The sequence below is a fragment of the Plecotus auritus genome, assembly GCF_963455305.1.
Source record: "Plecotus auritus genome assembly, chromosome: 5".
Taxonomy (NCBI): domain Eukaryota; kingdom Metazoa; phylum Chordata; class Mammalia; order Chiroptera; family Vespertilionidae; genus Plecotus; species Plecotus auritus.
The window spans coordinates 12478010-12492902 of record NC_137776.1 but is presented as its reverse complement, the minus strand read 5'-3'; the positions used below and the strand labels follow the sequence as shown (position 1 = coordinate 12492902).

The following is a 14893-nucleotide window of genomic DNA, read 5'->3' as shown; positions in this document are numbered from 1 at the left end:
AGGACAAAACATTCACCTTAATCATGTCTGTACCTCCAGGGTCTCAAATAATGTCTAGCACTCATTAAGCACTCAATAAATGATTATTGAATAAATAAGTAAATGCGTGTTTCCATAAATATCATGCTCATTTTTATACCCCCTCGTAGTACTGAGCAATTTATATATAACATATGAAGTGATAGAGAGTTCAGAGAGAAAAATGCAAGTACTTGGAAATATGGTCATCTTTTTTAAGGAAAATATATTAATCTTTAGAAATATGTTGAATATCAAGGGGGGAAAAGCACTTGGAAGAAAAGAAATGGAAAAAGAAGCCAGTGACAGAGAGAAAAGATAGCATCACAATAGGAAGGAATAGTAAGAAGATGGGGAAGACAGGAAGAGTGATGAGTCAATAGCTCTGAATGCTCAAGAGAAGCAAACTCTTCTTGAGTCTATGTTTTCATTTCCTGCGCCCTTTATATAGTAGGTACTAAATAAACATTGTTAAGTCAGAAGTTGGGCAGAGAAACTTTAAAGTGCCAAGTCAGGAGCACAGCGGGGTGAGTGCCTTCCTTGTCCTCAGATTTAGTTAGGGCCTTCATGTGAACACATCTTCATATTATTTGCTACATTTATGTTTATATCAGCTTTAACCCATTTCCTGCTACCTGTGTGTCTATAGACTCAATAGAGCTTTCAAAAGCAACCCCTTTTATCTATATTTACCTACCCTGGTTGTTAACTCTTTGAGGAATATGCATTCCTTCCAGATCCCATTTGATTTCTTCATCTGCCTGGCATTCCTGACTTACTCGTGTCCTAGGACACAACCTATGGATCCACCTGTCCAATCCTGGTTAGTATCTCACCTCACTCTGTGTGCATACGCCCACCTGTGCAGTTACACCATTCAGCAGCTCTCATCTCCTTCTCCAGTCCCAGCCCTGACCTCACTTAGATGTGACATACTCAGCGATTAAAATGCTCTTTTTCTCTTGAGCTAAGTGTTTGAAGACTATATTGCTTTGTGTTGTTTTTTTCCAATGTAGCTTAATTTAAAATCACTATAAATTCTTAAAAGACTGACAGTTGGTCGCAAAAGACAATAATTACTTTTAAATACTCTTTCTAAAATCTCTACCATGTTTTGTAAGAAATTACACTCAAATGTTTCTGATTTTAAAATCGCTCACTTATAATTGCTATTTAAGTCCATGAAGCATTTCAACTTCATTTATAACATTTTTTTAAAGTTATTTCCCCCTTGAAAATCTCATAAAAGAAGCTCGTATCACATATATTCTTATTCTAAAAACTAGGAACTAGGTAGTTGCTAATTCAAACATATCCCACAGTTGGATTGCCACCAATAAAACTGCTTCTTTTAGTTTGCAAAGTCGTTCCTTTCTACCCATTTTCATGGGGGCAATCCCCTTCTCTCCATTTAAATATCAAGGGGGAAAAGAGGCACAATATAAAAATAAAAATGTAAAAACGGGGACTCCCAAATTGAAGTAAAAATCTAAACGGGCTACCGCTTTTCTAAGCAAGTCGTCCAACAGTAAAAGATGGAGGTAGAAAATACTATGTGAGTAGAGTGGTTTTCACAGTGACTTTGGGAGTTTTAAGAATTTCCCAGAAATTAGAGAAGTAAATTGTTAAATCCCTGACTGCGCAGCTTTAAGTACAAGACTTTACTGAACAACGTTTCAAATATAAATTCATCTTGTGAACGTAATTATTGTACTTTTTGCATACAAGGGTTCTTCTGTTAACCAATTGAGGAAAATAAAGACCTGAACTACAAGTGTTCAGCAGTGAACTAAAACAACGCAGAATCTGATCATCTTTAAAATTATCACCAGGAAAGATTTTAAGAAACGCTAAAATGTAAGTGCTGGGGATGGAGCTAAACATGTTTGAATACTAGAATAGTAAAATTGTAAAGGTCCAAGAAACATCGGGAACTATTTTGTAAATGAGGGAAATGAGACCTAAAGTGTATTTGACTGTCAGTGAAATGATTTGAGTGTGTGATGATAGGTGCACTGACAATAAGAAAAATTATGTGTGAAGGTTAAAACTAAATGGGATTCGGTATAATTGTGATGCAATTACACAGTGGCCTCACCTGCAAGGACCCTAAGCTTCAGTCCAGCCTCACCTATAGCACACTCCTTGCTTCCTCTCCCTGAGTACAAAGAAGCTGGCAACAATGAAGGTGATAATATTTTTTTTTAACTGGAAAATTCAAAGCTAGTGATAACGGTGGGAAAATGAAGAGGTGTGAGGTGTGAAAGCCAAAAAACTCATGCTAGTTATAAGAATAAAAATTTGACTAATTTTAGACAGGTTATTAGTAAAAAGTGTATAAGCACATTATAAACCTTTTTTTTCCCAAGCATATAATTAAAAAAAGCATGTCTTAACAATTAGGACCTAACTTATTTTTAGTGTCTTTTTTAAAATTCAGTTTTGTCTTTTGTAAAGATTCATGTTAATTCAATCTACAGCAACAGTAAGTGCCACTTCTTTAGAAAAGCAAATTATGTTTGCTTCTAGATTATAGGCACCAGAACTTGGCCGAATTATCTCTCTGTGCATTGTGTTCTGCCTTTGATATGCTTCTTGGTAAATGGCCCTCAGTTGCACCCCACCCCCCGCCCCCATAGCCAGCTGTGGTTCAAGGTGCTTAGCAGGCAGAGTTTGAGTTGGGTGGGGTGCTTGAAATTGTAATACTCAGTGCCTTCAGGCACCAGAGTTTGCTGTTGATAATGAAGATAATAAAAGGAGGGGAAAACCCAAGACTTCAAATAAGCCTCAGCATCAAAAGTTTCAAAAACTCAGAGGCTGGTAATTTGAGTTAAAGATCTTTTATGGGCTGAACTTGACTTAATGTCCCACCCCTGCTTTACCAATAATACATTCAAAAGAGAGAAATTGAAACCATCTTTTGGAAATCAGATGAAGGAAAAAAAATTAGTTCCATTTGGCCTAAAGAAGAAAAAGTAGAGATTTGTTAATGATATTATGAGAGGGTTGGTGGACTTGTCCTAACAGGCATTCATTAATAGTGTGAGTTATTTTCATTAACAAATGAAGAAATTGGGTTAAATTTGAACAAATAAGCACATTCTAGTGAAAATTACTGAAAATGAACTATATAGGAAATATCCATCTCTGAATACTATAACAATTAAATAGAAGACAGGAGCATAGATTATACTTTTTTTCGAGGTCATATCATGTATGAGCACATCAAAGTTCATCTTACATATTGCTCTTGGATACCTCCAGGATTATATGGAAGAAAAGCTATTGTATTTATTTTGTGTTCCCAAATTGCTAGTAATCTATTTTCCACAAAGAAGTGAGGAAAGCTCTCTGTGGCTACAAGCTTCCCTTGCTGACCCTACGAGCAGCAGAGGATGAAGGAGGTGGGATGAGAAGCCTAGGAGAATAGAGGAAAGGATACATGAGAGTGCTCAGAATCAAAGACAATCATCTCAACCCAAGGAAACCCCTGACCCCGGAGTCAAGTAGATATCAGGGACTCATCCTCCACCATAGCCCAAGCTGTCTCCTCAGAGGAATAGGACTTCTGGGAACCTGAATTAAAAGGTAAAGATAGTAGATACCATCTCTGACTGTCCTATACCTTGTCATCTGAACCTGTTTGTGGAACCCCTGTCACCCCAAGAAGATCTACCTTTCTTGAAAAAGCTTAAGTCTGTCCTAGCCAGTTTGGCTCAGTGGATAGAGCGTCAGACTGTGGACCAAAGGGTCCCAGGTTCGATTCCGGTCAAGGGCACATGTCTGGGTTGGGAGCTCAAACCCCCAGTAGGGGGCGAGCAGGAGGCAGCCAATCAATGATTCTCTCTCATCATTTATGTTTCTATCTCTTTCTCCCTCTCCCTTCCTCTCTGAAATCAATACAAATATATATTTTTTAAAAAGCTTAATTCAAGATAGAAAACATGATTTCTAGAATCTATTCCTTATTACATTAGCCAAAATATATTTTTCAAACTTTTCCTCTTTCCCTGAAGCTACCAGAGTCTCTAAAACTTGGGAAGAATAATGACATCTGAACTATAAAATCTCAACTATAAATTCTCTAGAAGGCCATCCCTAAATCCCACCTACTGCTCCGTTGGTATCCTCCTGTGGAAGCCTAAAAGTGCTCCCAGACAGTACATTCATTAGATAAATTCCAAAGCTACACCTCATCCATGGCTGAGATTTTGCTCCCTTTTCTATTTCCCAACCCAAATTATACCCAACTACACTGCCCAATATAGGTCTCCAGATGTTAGGTGTTACAATTCACTGGCAACACTAATATATTCCACTAACAAATTTCCAACAATGTAAGTATGCCCAAAATTTGCATATGAACTCCCTCACATTGTTAAGTTCCCAGAAGAAATTGTGAAGTCCAAAGATTACATTCTCTTGCATGTTCAAGTTCTAACAATTTAATGTGCAAACGAATTAAGACCCTTAATTCTTCCTCCCCAAGTTCTTATTCTACTTAGACTCAACTAAAGGACTTAGTCTCAGATATCTGGTAGAATCTGAGTTCTTTCAACCACTGCTGACTGGGATTTTTATCACTGAAATAAGTGTAATTTCTCGTGTTTCCCAACAAAGACACACCTAGATTATCATGACAGGCAGTACTATGGTCGTAAAATTTAAAGCAAAACAAAACCCAGCCCCTAGAAATTTCTCAGGTGAAACTATTTCTTGAACATAATACTAGACCCACATTAATGTGGCCAAAGAACCATAGCAGTGAATCGTGGCACTGAGGAAAGAAGAATAGTCAGAGAGAAGAAGACCTTAATGTTAGTCTTGCCAAGATGTCAGTCAGCTTATGTCAGTTATCTAAAGTTCATGACTATAAAATTAAACCCAGTTGGGAGAAATTTCTCAAAACAGATTAATTTCTCCTAAGAGGTTAATGTCACATTTGAGGGAAAATCCCAGTGCATACTGCCTTTTCCGTCAGAGAGAGGTGTAGGAGACGTTGTAGCCTTCTTAGAAAGTGTAGAAATTTACAGTGGTTACAGCACCAGTCACGAGATATTTGCATCTCCCCTTCAAGTCTGGTATTTCTGGTGCCCGGGTGCTATACCTAGTGTGGTATCTATTTGGACCATCATTATCACACCGATTTCAGAGCAAACATATTCAGTCCTATGATGTAATAGCTGCTACTCCTATCTTTTGAAGTAGAATTGCTTGCGCTTGTGAAACCTGTATTATAGAAATGATATTACCTTACTTACTACATTTTTTTTTCCTGCTGAAGTCTCACCCTCAGTAGATCCCTGAACTGAAGCTCCTACCATGTTTCAGAATATTTTCCTCCTAAGGATCTTGTAAAAGCTGGGATTTTTTTTACCTTATATCCTCAAAGCATATTGTCTTCCCTCAGATTTTGGATATTCAAGGCTTTTAGTAGAATTTCCTTCTCCTCCTTCTCCTTCTCCTTCTCCTTCTCCTTCTCCTTCTCCTTCTCCTTCTCCTTCTCCTTCTCCTTCTCCTTCTCCTTCTCCTTCTCCTTCTCCTTCTCCTTCTCCTTCTCCTTCTCCTTCTCCTTCTCCTTCTCCTTCTCCTTCTCCTTCTCCTTCTCCTTCTCCTTCTCCTTCTCCTTCTTCTTCTTCTTCTTCTTCTTCTTCTTCTTCTTCTTCTTCTTCTTCTCCTTCTTCTTCTTCTTCTTCTCCTTCTTCTCCTTCTTTTTCAGTCATAGGACCTATCTCTGGGGGTTCATTTTTCTCTTCTGCCCTATAAATTTTTCCCCAAAGGCTCAGTTGAGATTCTAACTATTAAACCTAACACTTAAATGGATCATTTTCTTACTTACCACAAATAGGAGTACCATGATCTTTGGACTTCAGTATCAGCAGTTAAGGGCCATTTTGGATGTTCTCATTTTTTAGTTATTATGAACTAGAGGCCCGGTGCACAAAATTTGAGCAAAGAACTTGGCCCCTGCCACCGCAGCAGCTGCCTCGGCCCCCTCTGCCGCAGTGGCTGCCTCTGCCTTGGCCCCCGTCACTGCAGCTTCGTCTGGAAGGTCGTCCAGAAAGACAGCTGGTCTAAGTAGCATATTACGCTTTTATTATTATAGATAATGCTGCTATGAACATTTGCTTATAGGTTTTTGTGAAAATCTGTATTTTCATTTATTTTGGGATGATTGCTAGGTCATATGGTAAGAGTACGCTAAATTTTCAATAAATTGCCAAACTATTTTCTAAAGTGGTGTTACCATTTTGCACTCACACTAGCAATGAATGAGAGTTGCAGGTGCTCCCTATCGGGCCACGCTTTAATTTTGGCCATACCAGTGAGTGGGTAGTGCCATATTGTTGTGGTTTTAATTTCCATTGTCCTCATAAATAATGATGCTGAACAGATTTTTCATTGTGTTTATTATATTTGTTTCATATATCCAAACCAGTGGCAGACCCAGAGCCTAAAACTGGACCATATTCTGACTGGTAGTTAGGTAAGTGGATGACACCAGCTGGATTCATGATAGCACAGTAAAATACAGATTCTGATAAGTTTGGTGTAAAGTTATGAAACTTCAGTGACTGACTGTAACTATGTCTCTTACATAAAATGCTTACCAGAAGGAACCTTAAAGGCAAAGGTTATTGATGTCAAGTTATTTGCTTGCTGGAGTAATGAGGAGTTAATTACTTTACTCTCAGGTTTTAGCAATGGTGATTAGTAGAGCTGCAAATAAACAGAAAATTTAGTGGGAAGTAAAAGGACACGGTCTGAGTCCCAGAACTCAGATATCTAGCCCTCATTTCCACTGACCCTTTCATCCAAAAACAGTTTTAGCCATAGCTTCTCATGTGTGGTTAAAACTTGGATGACGAAGGGGGCTGTATCATTGTCTCAGGGGTCAGGGGCAGAGTGGAGTGTTGGGAGAACACTGGAGGTCAAGCAGGGGGTTTGGAGGTAGGGATGAGTCTTGATGAAGAGGGAGAAGAATGAAAAAAAAAAATGAACTGACAAACCTCCTTCCATAGAAGGTTCTCCTTCACTTGCTGCCCAGCCTTCTTTATCCTCTTCAGTCTTCTTTGTGAGAGGAAGAAGATGGATGAGGGGAGAATGAATGTTTATGGGGAGGATATAGGGTATTTGAAGTTGGATTGAGTAAAATAAAGCAAGTGGGAAATGAGAAAAGCAATGGTGTCAAAAATAAGAGGCATTTTTGACACATTTTTGGTCTGCTTCTGATTCTCACTAGGATTATAATAATAGGAAGTCATTTAACTTCTTCAGACCATCTATAAAGTTAGACTGTGGATCTTTGGAGACTCTGTGGTTGGAGAGCTTGTGAAGATTCTGTGGCTGTTCTGTTGAACTTTATAAACACCTTTCTTTGTGATAATATTTGATAACCCAGCTGTGGGCAAACTACGGCCTGTGGGCCGGATCCGGCTGTTCTATCCGGTTCTCTTGCTCTCCCCTCCGCTCCTTTACTTTGAATTTATATTAGTCCACACAAACACTCCATCCATGCTTTTGTTCCAGCACTCCGGTCCAGTTTAAGAACCCATTGTGGCCCTCGAGTCAAAAAGTTTGCCCACCCCTGCCTTAGACCTTGCCTTCACTCACTTGAAATGGATTATTCTAGACATTTGAAAATCTGGACAGTTGAATTTCTGCAACATTTTTCTGAAATACAAAATTCAACATAAATATTCCTTTAGGGTGAATGAGCAGGGGTTTAGTCAGTGAAGAGAAGGGTATTTGCAGGTAGGCATTTTGATCATTTTAAATCACTCCTTTGCTCATCACATACCAATAGAATTTACTCTCAAAGCTCTGTTTGAGCAATGTTAGGCTGGATCTAAGCTTCAACTGGAAGTCAGTGGATGGTTCTCATATTTTTTATGTTAATTCACTTGGGTTTCTTTACGTTAGAAGAGGAATGCTTCCCAGAAATAGCCATTTTTCTTGACTGTTGCTAGGAAATAAATTCAAACTCCACAGCATTTAATATATACCATGGGATGGAGGGAAATAGAAGATCCCCACCCTGATTTCCATTAAAGGGAAAACTCTGACCCAAAACAATTTAATTAAGTCTAGTTCACTCTCCACATTAATAAAGTGAACAGCCATTAAACACTAATGTCAACTTCTTTTAGGATTCTGGCAGGTCCTGTCAGGTAAAGCAAGAAAACAATTTTATTTCACAGTGACAGGGACCCAGTGGCACAAAAACAGGATGGCCTTGTGGCTTAGTGAGGCAATTGAGTCTTTTCTTAACATGGGTTCAAAATGTACTGATTTCCAAGTATAGACTGTTCTTCAGGAATGTGTTTATTATAATGGACCAACTAGCAAACAACCAGTGGAGTCTACAGCTCCTTTCCATAAACATCACATAAAGGAAACTAGAATTAACCAAGTTGAGGACACCATTTTGCACAGAACTGAAGTTCATACTGACCTGTTCTCTCGCCACCTTAGCATTTACTCTGCTAAGAGTAATGAGTGTCAGCCATTGAGTGGGCTGACATCTAAACCTAAGCATGACTTAGAGCATTTCCCATTGGCCAGAGAAATAATCTAAGGTGTGGACTTTCAGAAAGAAAGAATTAGAGCAGAGGGTGGGGAATCCTAAGTATAAGAACCTAGGTTGGGAGAAGAAGGAAAGATTCATAGGGAATACCCCAACCCCAAACCATGGCGATTAGGGGACTGTGATAGGCTAAATAATGGTCCATGAAAAGGATCCAAGTCCTAAACCCTGGAACCTGTGAATTACCTCACATGCCAAAAGGACTCTACAGATGCTTGCAGGTATGATTAAGGATTTTAAAAGTTATGGAGGATCATCCTGGATTATCAATATGAGCTTGAAGTGCCCTTATAAGTCCCCTTATAAGACAAAGCAGAGGCAGATTCAATGACAGAAGTGGAGAGAGCAGTATGACTACAGAGATTGGAGTGATGACAAGCCAAAGAATGATGGCAGTCACCAGAAGCTTTGAAAAACAAGAAAATGGATTCTCTTCTGGCGCCTCCAGAAGGACCAGACCCACCAACACCTTGGCTTTAGCCCAGGAAAACTGCTTTCAAACTTGTGACCTCCAGGACTGTAAGAATCAATTTATGTTGTTTTAAACCACCTAGTTCCTGGTCATGTGTTACAGCAGCTATAGAAAATGAATGCAGGGGCAATATGAATTAGGAAAAAGAAAATGCTGTTTCATCGGGTTCTTGGAATGGGAAAATAAATATAGGGAGGAGATAGAAGATATGTTCAGGTTGCGTAGACTAGGCTTTAGGACAAGCATGTCAAACTTGCACCCTGCCGGCCACATGCGGCTCACAATATTTTTGTGGCCCAGCCAATATAACGGTATGTAAAAAACATTTTAATAAAAATTCCTTAACTTGGCTCTCCGCTCCTCCTGTTCATCAGACAGCCTCTCCTCCTGCGCAGTGCCAGCAGCCAAAACCCTGAGACACAATGGTAAAGGTCAGAGTGAACGGATTTGTCCGCATTGGGTGCCTGGTCACCAGGGCTGCTTTTAACTCTGGCAAAGTGGATATTGTTGCCATCAATGACCCCTTCATTGACCTCAACTACATGGTCTACATGTTCTAGTGCGATTCTACTCAGGGCAAGTTCAAAGGCACAGTCAAGGCTGAGAATGGGAAGCTTGTTATCAATGGAAAGTCCATCTCTATCTTCCAGGACCAAGATCCTGCCAACATCAAATGGGGTGGTGCTGGTACTGAGTATGTTGTGGAGTCCTCTGGTGTCTTCACTACCACGGAGAAGGCTGGGGCTCACTTGAAGGGTGGAGCCAAGAGGGTCATCATCTCTGCTCCTTCTGCGGATGCCCCCATGTTTGTGATGGGTGTGAACCATGACAACTCCCTCAAGATTGTCAGCAATGCCTCCTGCATCACCAACTACTTGGCCCCCCTGGTCAAGGTCATCCATTTGGCATTGTGGAGGGACTCATGACCACAGTCCATGCCATCACCGCCACCCAGAAGACCGTGGATGGCCCTTCTGGGAAGCTGTGGCGTGATGGCCAAGGAGCTGCCCAGATCATCATCCCTGCTTCTACTGGCGCTGCCAAGGCTGTGGGCAAGGTCATCCCCGAGCTGAATGGGAAGCTCACTGGCATGGCCTTCCGTGTCCCCACCCCCAATGTGTCGGTTGTGGATTTGACCTGCCACCTAGAGCAGCGGTCGGCAAACTCATTAGTCAACAGAGCCAAATATCAACAGTACAATGATTGAAATTTCTTTTGAGAGCCAAAAACCAACCTCTGCGCATGGGCCACGAAGTTTCAATCGCACTGTATGTGCACGCCCACACATGCTATTTTGTGGAAGAGCCACACTCAGGGGGCCAAAGAGCCGCATGTGGCTTGCGAGCTGCAGTTTCCCGACCACTGGCCTAGAGAAAGATGCCAAATATGATGATATCAAGAAGGTAGTGAAGCAGGCTTCAGAGGGCCCCCTCAAGGGCATCCTGAGCTATACTGAGGACTACGTTGTCTCCTGCGACTTTAACAGTGACACCCACTCCTCCACCTTTGATGCTGGGGCTGGCGTTGCCCTCAATGACCACTTTGTCAAGCTTGTTTCCTGGTATGACAATGAATTTGGCTACAGCAAGAGGGTGGTGGACCTTATGGTCCACATGGCCTCTAAGGAATAAGAGTCCCCTGGACCACCAGCCCCAGCAAGAGGAAGAGAGGCCCTCAGCTGCTGGGGAGTCCTTGCCCCAGATCGATACCCCGACACACTGAGAATCTCCTAACCACCGTTTCCATCCCAGACCTCCTGAAGAAGGGGAGGGGCGTAGGCAGCCCTACTTTGTCTTGCATCATCAATAAAGTTCACTGTACCCAGCCAAAAAAAAAAAATTGTAACTTAATTTTTACAATATCCTGTTAAACATAATTATTAATAACGAACGTTCGCTAATGACTGGTTAATATAATCGTGTTGCATTCATTTCCCTTATATGCCTTACGCGCAGGTGCACCATTTCTCTCCACTAATACTAGCAGTGAATATTTTGGCAGCCAATTGCCACTTGTCATTAGTCTTGGACTGACTTGTTTGGTGTGCGCAACAGGAAATATTTCGCTTTCAGAGAACAAGAAAAATAGGTTTATTTGCATTACGCTTATTAATTTGTGCAGTTATTCAGTGTCTGGTAAGTTAATGTTTAAGAAAATATATTCATTTTTATTAAAATGTTCTATTATTTTATGTTAATGATTACTCATTTATTTCAGCCCTTTGTATTCAGCATGTCTCTATAGAAATAAACCTACCTTTCTATGAACATTGAAGCTTTTGTTTTTTTGTGGCCCACAAAAACTTAAACCTTGTTTATTTGCCCGTATTAGCCTTTGAGTCTGACATGCTGTTTTAGGAGAAGGAAAGGAGGAAGATGTTCAAGAGCTGCCTCCAAAAAAAAAAAAAAAAAAAAAAAAAAAAAGAGCTGCCTCCAGGCATGTAGGAGGCACTGATAATGAGGAAAGGGTTTTTTTTGTGTGTGTTTTTAATGAAGTTTTGCTGTGCTTTGCAAATTAAACCTATCCCCGTTTTAGCATGTTCTCAAAAGTCTGGGAAAAGATATATTTTCTGTTAAAACTTATTTCTTTCCATGTAACTCATGTGAAGAATGTGAATTTAACAAAGAAAAAGCTATAAGAAGGTGAGGATTTTCACTCATTTGAATTCAAGTTGATGCCCCTAAAGAAGGAGGTCGGTTCCTAGGAGGACTCTGGGTCTCAGCAGGGGAATGGAGCAAGGAACAGGCCGTGTCTGGCTGTGATTCAATCAGAGCCTCTACAAAAATAAGTAATAACCTAAAGGTTAGGAGGGTATGAAGGGATGGTTTCCAAAGATACAGATGAAATCAAGGAACAAACAAAAGAAGATGAAGCACCAGTGGAAAACCACTGTTCCCTCTGGGTCTGGAGGGACAAAGGGTGTCTGAGTTGGAGTTTCCCCAGAACAGTGGCTGAGACAAGCAGGTTATGTGGGAAATTAAAGAAATACCAATAGGGAAGTAAGCAGTTTATGTGAGAAGTGAAAGAAACATCAACAGGGAAGTAAGAAAGAGACACAGGGAAGGAATGGCTGCCAATAAAGAATATCAAACCAATAATCACTACAGGCAATTGGAACTTAACACAGGCCATAAGGTCAGCCACCCCAGGCCAAAGGAGCCACTGTGGCCCTGAGCTAGGGATGGAAAGACCACCCAGCCTAAGGTGTTAGAGCCCAAACAGGGTGAGAAGGGCATCCATGGGGTGGGAGAGCCAGCCTGGAGAGGCAGAGCCCAAGCCACTTCCAGGAGTGTGTGCACTGGATGGAGGAGTCAGAGCCAACGCGGAGAGAGGAAGCTACCACATAGGGGAAGGGGTACTACCAAAATGGGAGATTGATTTAACACTGGGGCATTGAGCAAATAAGTAAAGATATTAAGGATAATGAGCCCCAGCCGAGTGGCTCAGTTGGTTGGAGCATCATCCCACACACCAAAAAAGGTGCAGATTCGATCTCTGGTCAGGGTGCCTACAAGAGGCATCCGATCAATGTCTCTCTCTCACATCGATGTTTCTCTTTCTCCCTTCCTCTCTTTCTAAAATAAATGAAAAGATATCTTTAAATGAGGTTTGGGGAAAAAAGGATGAGAAACAGGTTTCTCACTGTCATAAGAGGGACAAATAATAGAAAGGAATAAATGTAGGCTGAACCCTATAGGGTTGTATTGGAGTTAAAGGCATGAGTATGAACATATGGATTTCAACATATATTGATAGTTTCAGATATAAATATAGATGTAAATGTGTATGTACACATACATATGCACACATACACATATTTACATCTATACTTACATATATTGTATTTATACATATATTTGTATATATATGTACATATATACACATCTACGTGTAAATATGCATATTATATATGTATACATATCCATAAAGATATATATGCACACACATTTACATCTATACGTGTGTGTGGATGTGGATCCCAGTTCTGTTCGCTGAGGAGCCTAGGAGCAGGAAAATCCCAATAGTAATAAGCATAACTAAGCCTAGATCGTGGCTGATAAAAATTATTGCTTACTCCAAAGATACCAGGGCTCCTTGGAGAAACTGTGGATTCCAGCTCTGGGACAGGGAAAACATGAGCTGAGTCTGGAATGCCTAATTCTGCCAGAAAGCAAGGAAGTGCTGAAAGAGTGATGGGGACTTGTTAGAAGAACACAAGAACTAGTTTGAACAGTCTCCCACTGGCCAAGGATGGGACAATGTATGCATAAAAGTAAAATGATGATAGTAACACATGTCTACCCATTGGCCAAATCAGGAAATTTTGATGAAAAAAACAGAAGAGTTATGAAATTTCTAAGTACCTCTGCAAAAAAAAGGAAAGAGTGCTTTACAGCAGAGAACTCGACAAACACCTCAGTTAAGTGACCAAAATCAACATTAAAAGAACATAGCATCACTTCTTTGTTATTTTTGCCAAAGATCAATCACCTGTTGTTGTTTTTTTAATTATGAAGAAACATCAAACTGACTCAAATCAAGGAACATTCTACAAAATAATGGTTTGTAACCTTCAAAAGAGCAAGGCCGTGAAAGTATCGATAGAGGAATTGTCCACGGTGAAGGACACGATAGAGTTGTGAAAAATAAATGCAGGGGGACATTCTGCTATAAATGGAATCCTTTGCTATAAAATATATTATGGGAGCATCTGGAAAAAACTTGAATGCAGTTTGAGGATCAGATGGTAGCAATGTATCAATGTGAACTTTCCAATGTTGATGGATTGTGGTTATGAAGAGAAGTATGCTTGTTTATAGGAAATAGATACTATTAGTCACAGGTGATAGGGCATTAGGTCAGAAACTTCCTCAGGAAAAGTTGGCTGTACTTCCAGCATTTTTATAAGTTTGTGGTTGTTTCAAAAAAATTTAATAAGCCAGTCAGAGAAGAATAAGTGATCTCACTCATTTGTGGAATATAATGAACAACGAAAACTGTTGAACAAAAATAGATCCAGAGACATAGAAACACCGAACAGACCGTCAAACCTCAGAGACAGGGGGAGCGTAAGAGATCAACTAAAGGACTTGTATGCATGCATATAAGCATAACCAATAGATACAGACAATAGGAGGGTGAGGGCATGTGCTAGGGTAGGGGGAGAGCAGCTGGGGAGAGGACAATGGGGTAAAAAAGGAGACATATGTAATACTTTAAATAATAAAGAATCAAAAAAATAAATAAATACATAAATAGCACCAAAAAAATAAAAAGGAAGAAGAAGAAGAAGAAGAAGGGGAAATGTGCTAAGGTAATCATTTCCCTCCCCCAAGAAAACACTGAGAGGTATTTTCAGTTGCTGAATATCAAATGTTTATTATTTAGTTTCCTACCACTACTAAAATCCATTTCATAAGCAGCTCCTCTTAAAGCCAGCTTTTATTTCACAGAAATTGTAACCTTCAGCACTTCACTTTGAAATGTGCCATGCTGAGGATGGGGATGCTTCAGGGCACAGCTTGGGCAACCACACCACATGAAGGGTCTCCCCACCCTGATCCCCCACACAGATAGCTGCCAATACGTTAGGAAACACCTCTGCAAAGCCAGCCAGGTTGTTCAAGTCAGCTGAAAACAGAGAACACCATACTTGATTCAAATTACAAATTCAGTATTGTACTGTACACATCCAGCATTACACATGCTTAAAATAATATAAGCATGCCTAATGACATATCAGATCTCATTTTTTTTAAAAGTAAACTATAAGCAGGCAACTACACATATTAAAACTACCATAACCCCATTTTCAC

At 40.2% G+C, this 14893-nt stretch overlaps 1 pseudogene across 1 annotated transcript; it reads left to right on the top strand.

The window, feature by feature from the left end:
- The first annotated feature begins 9446 nt into the window (after window positions 1-9446).
- LOC308249209 (glyceraldehyde-3-phosphate dehydrogenase-like) lies at window positions 9447-10708 on the top strand (annotated as a pseudogene). The gene is made up of 2 exons: window positions 9447-10232; window positions 10429-10708. The product of its transcript is annotated as a glyceraldehyde-3-phosphate dehydrogenase-like (transcript).
- The last annotated feature ends 4185 nt before the right edge of the window (window positions 10709-14893 follow it).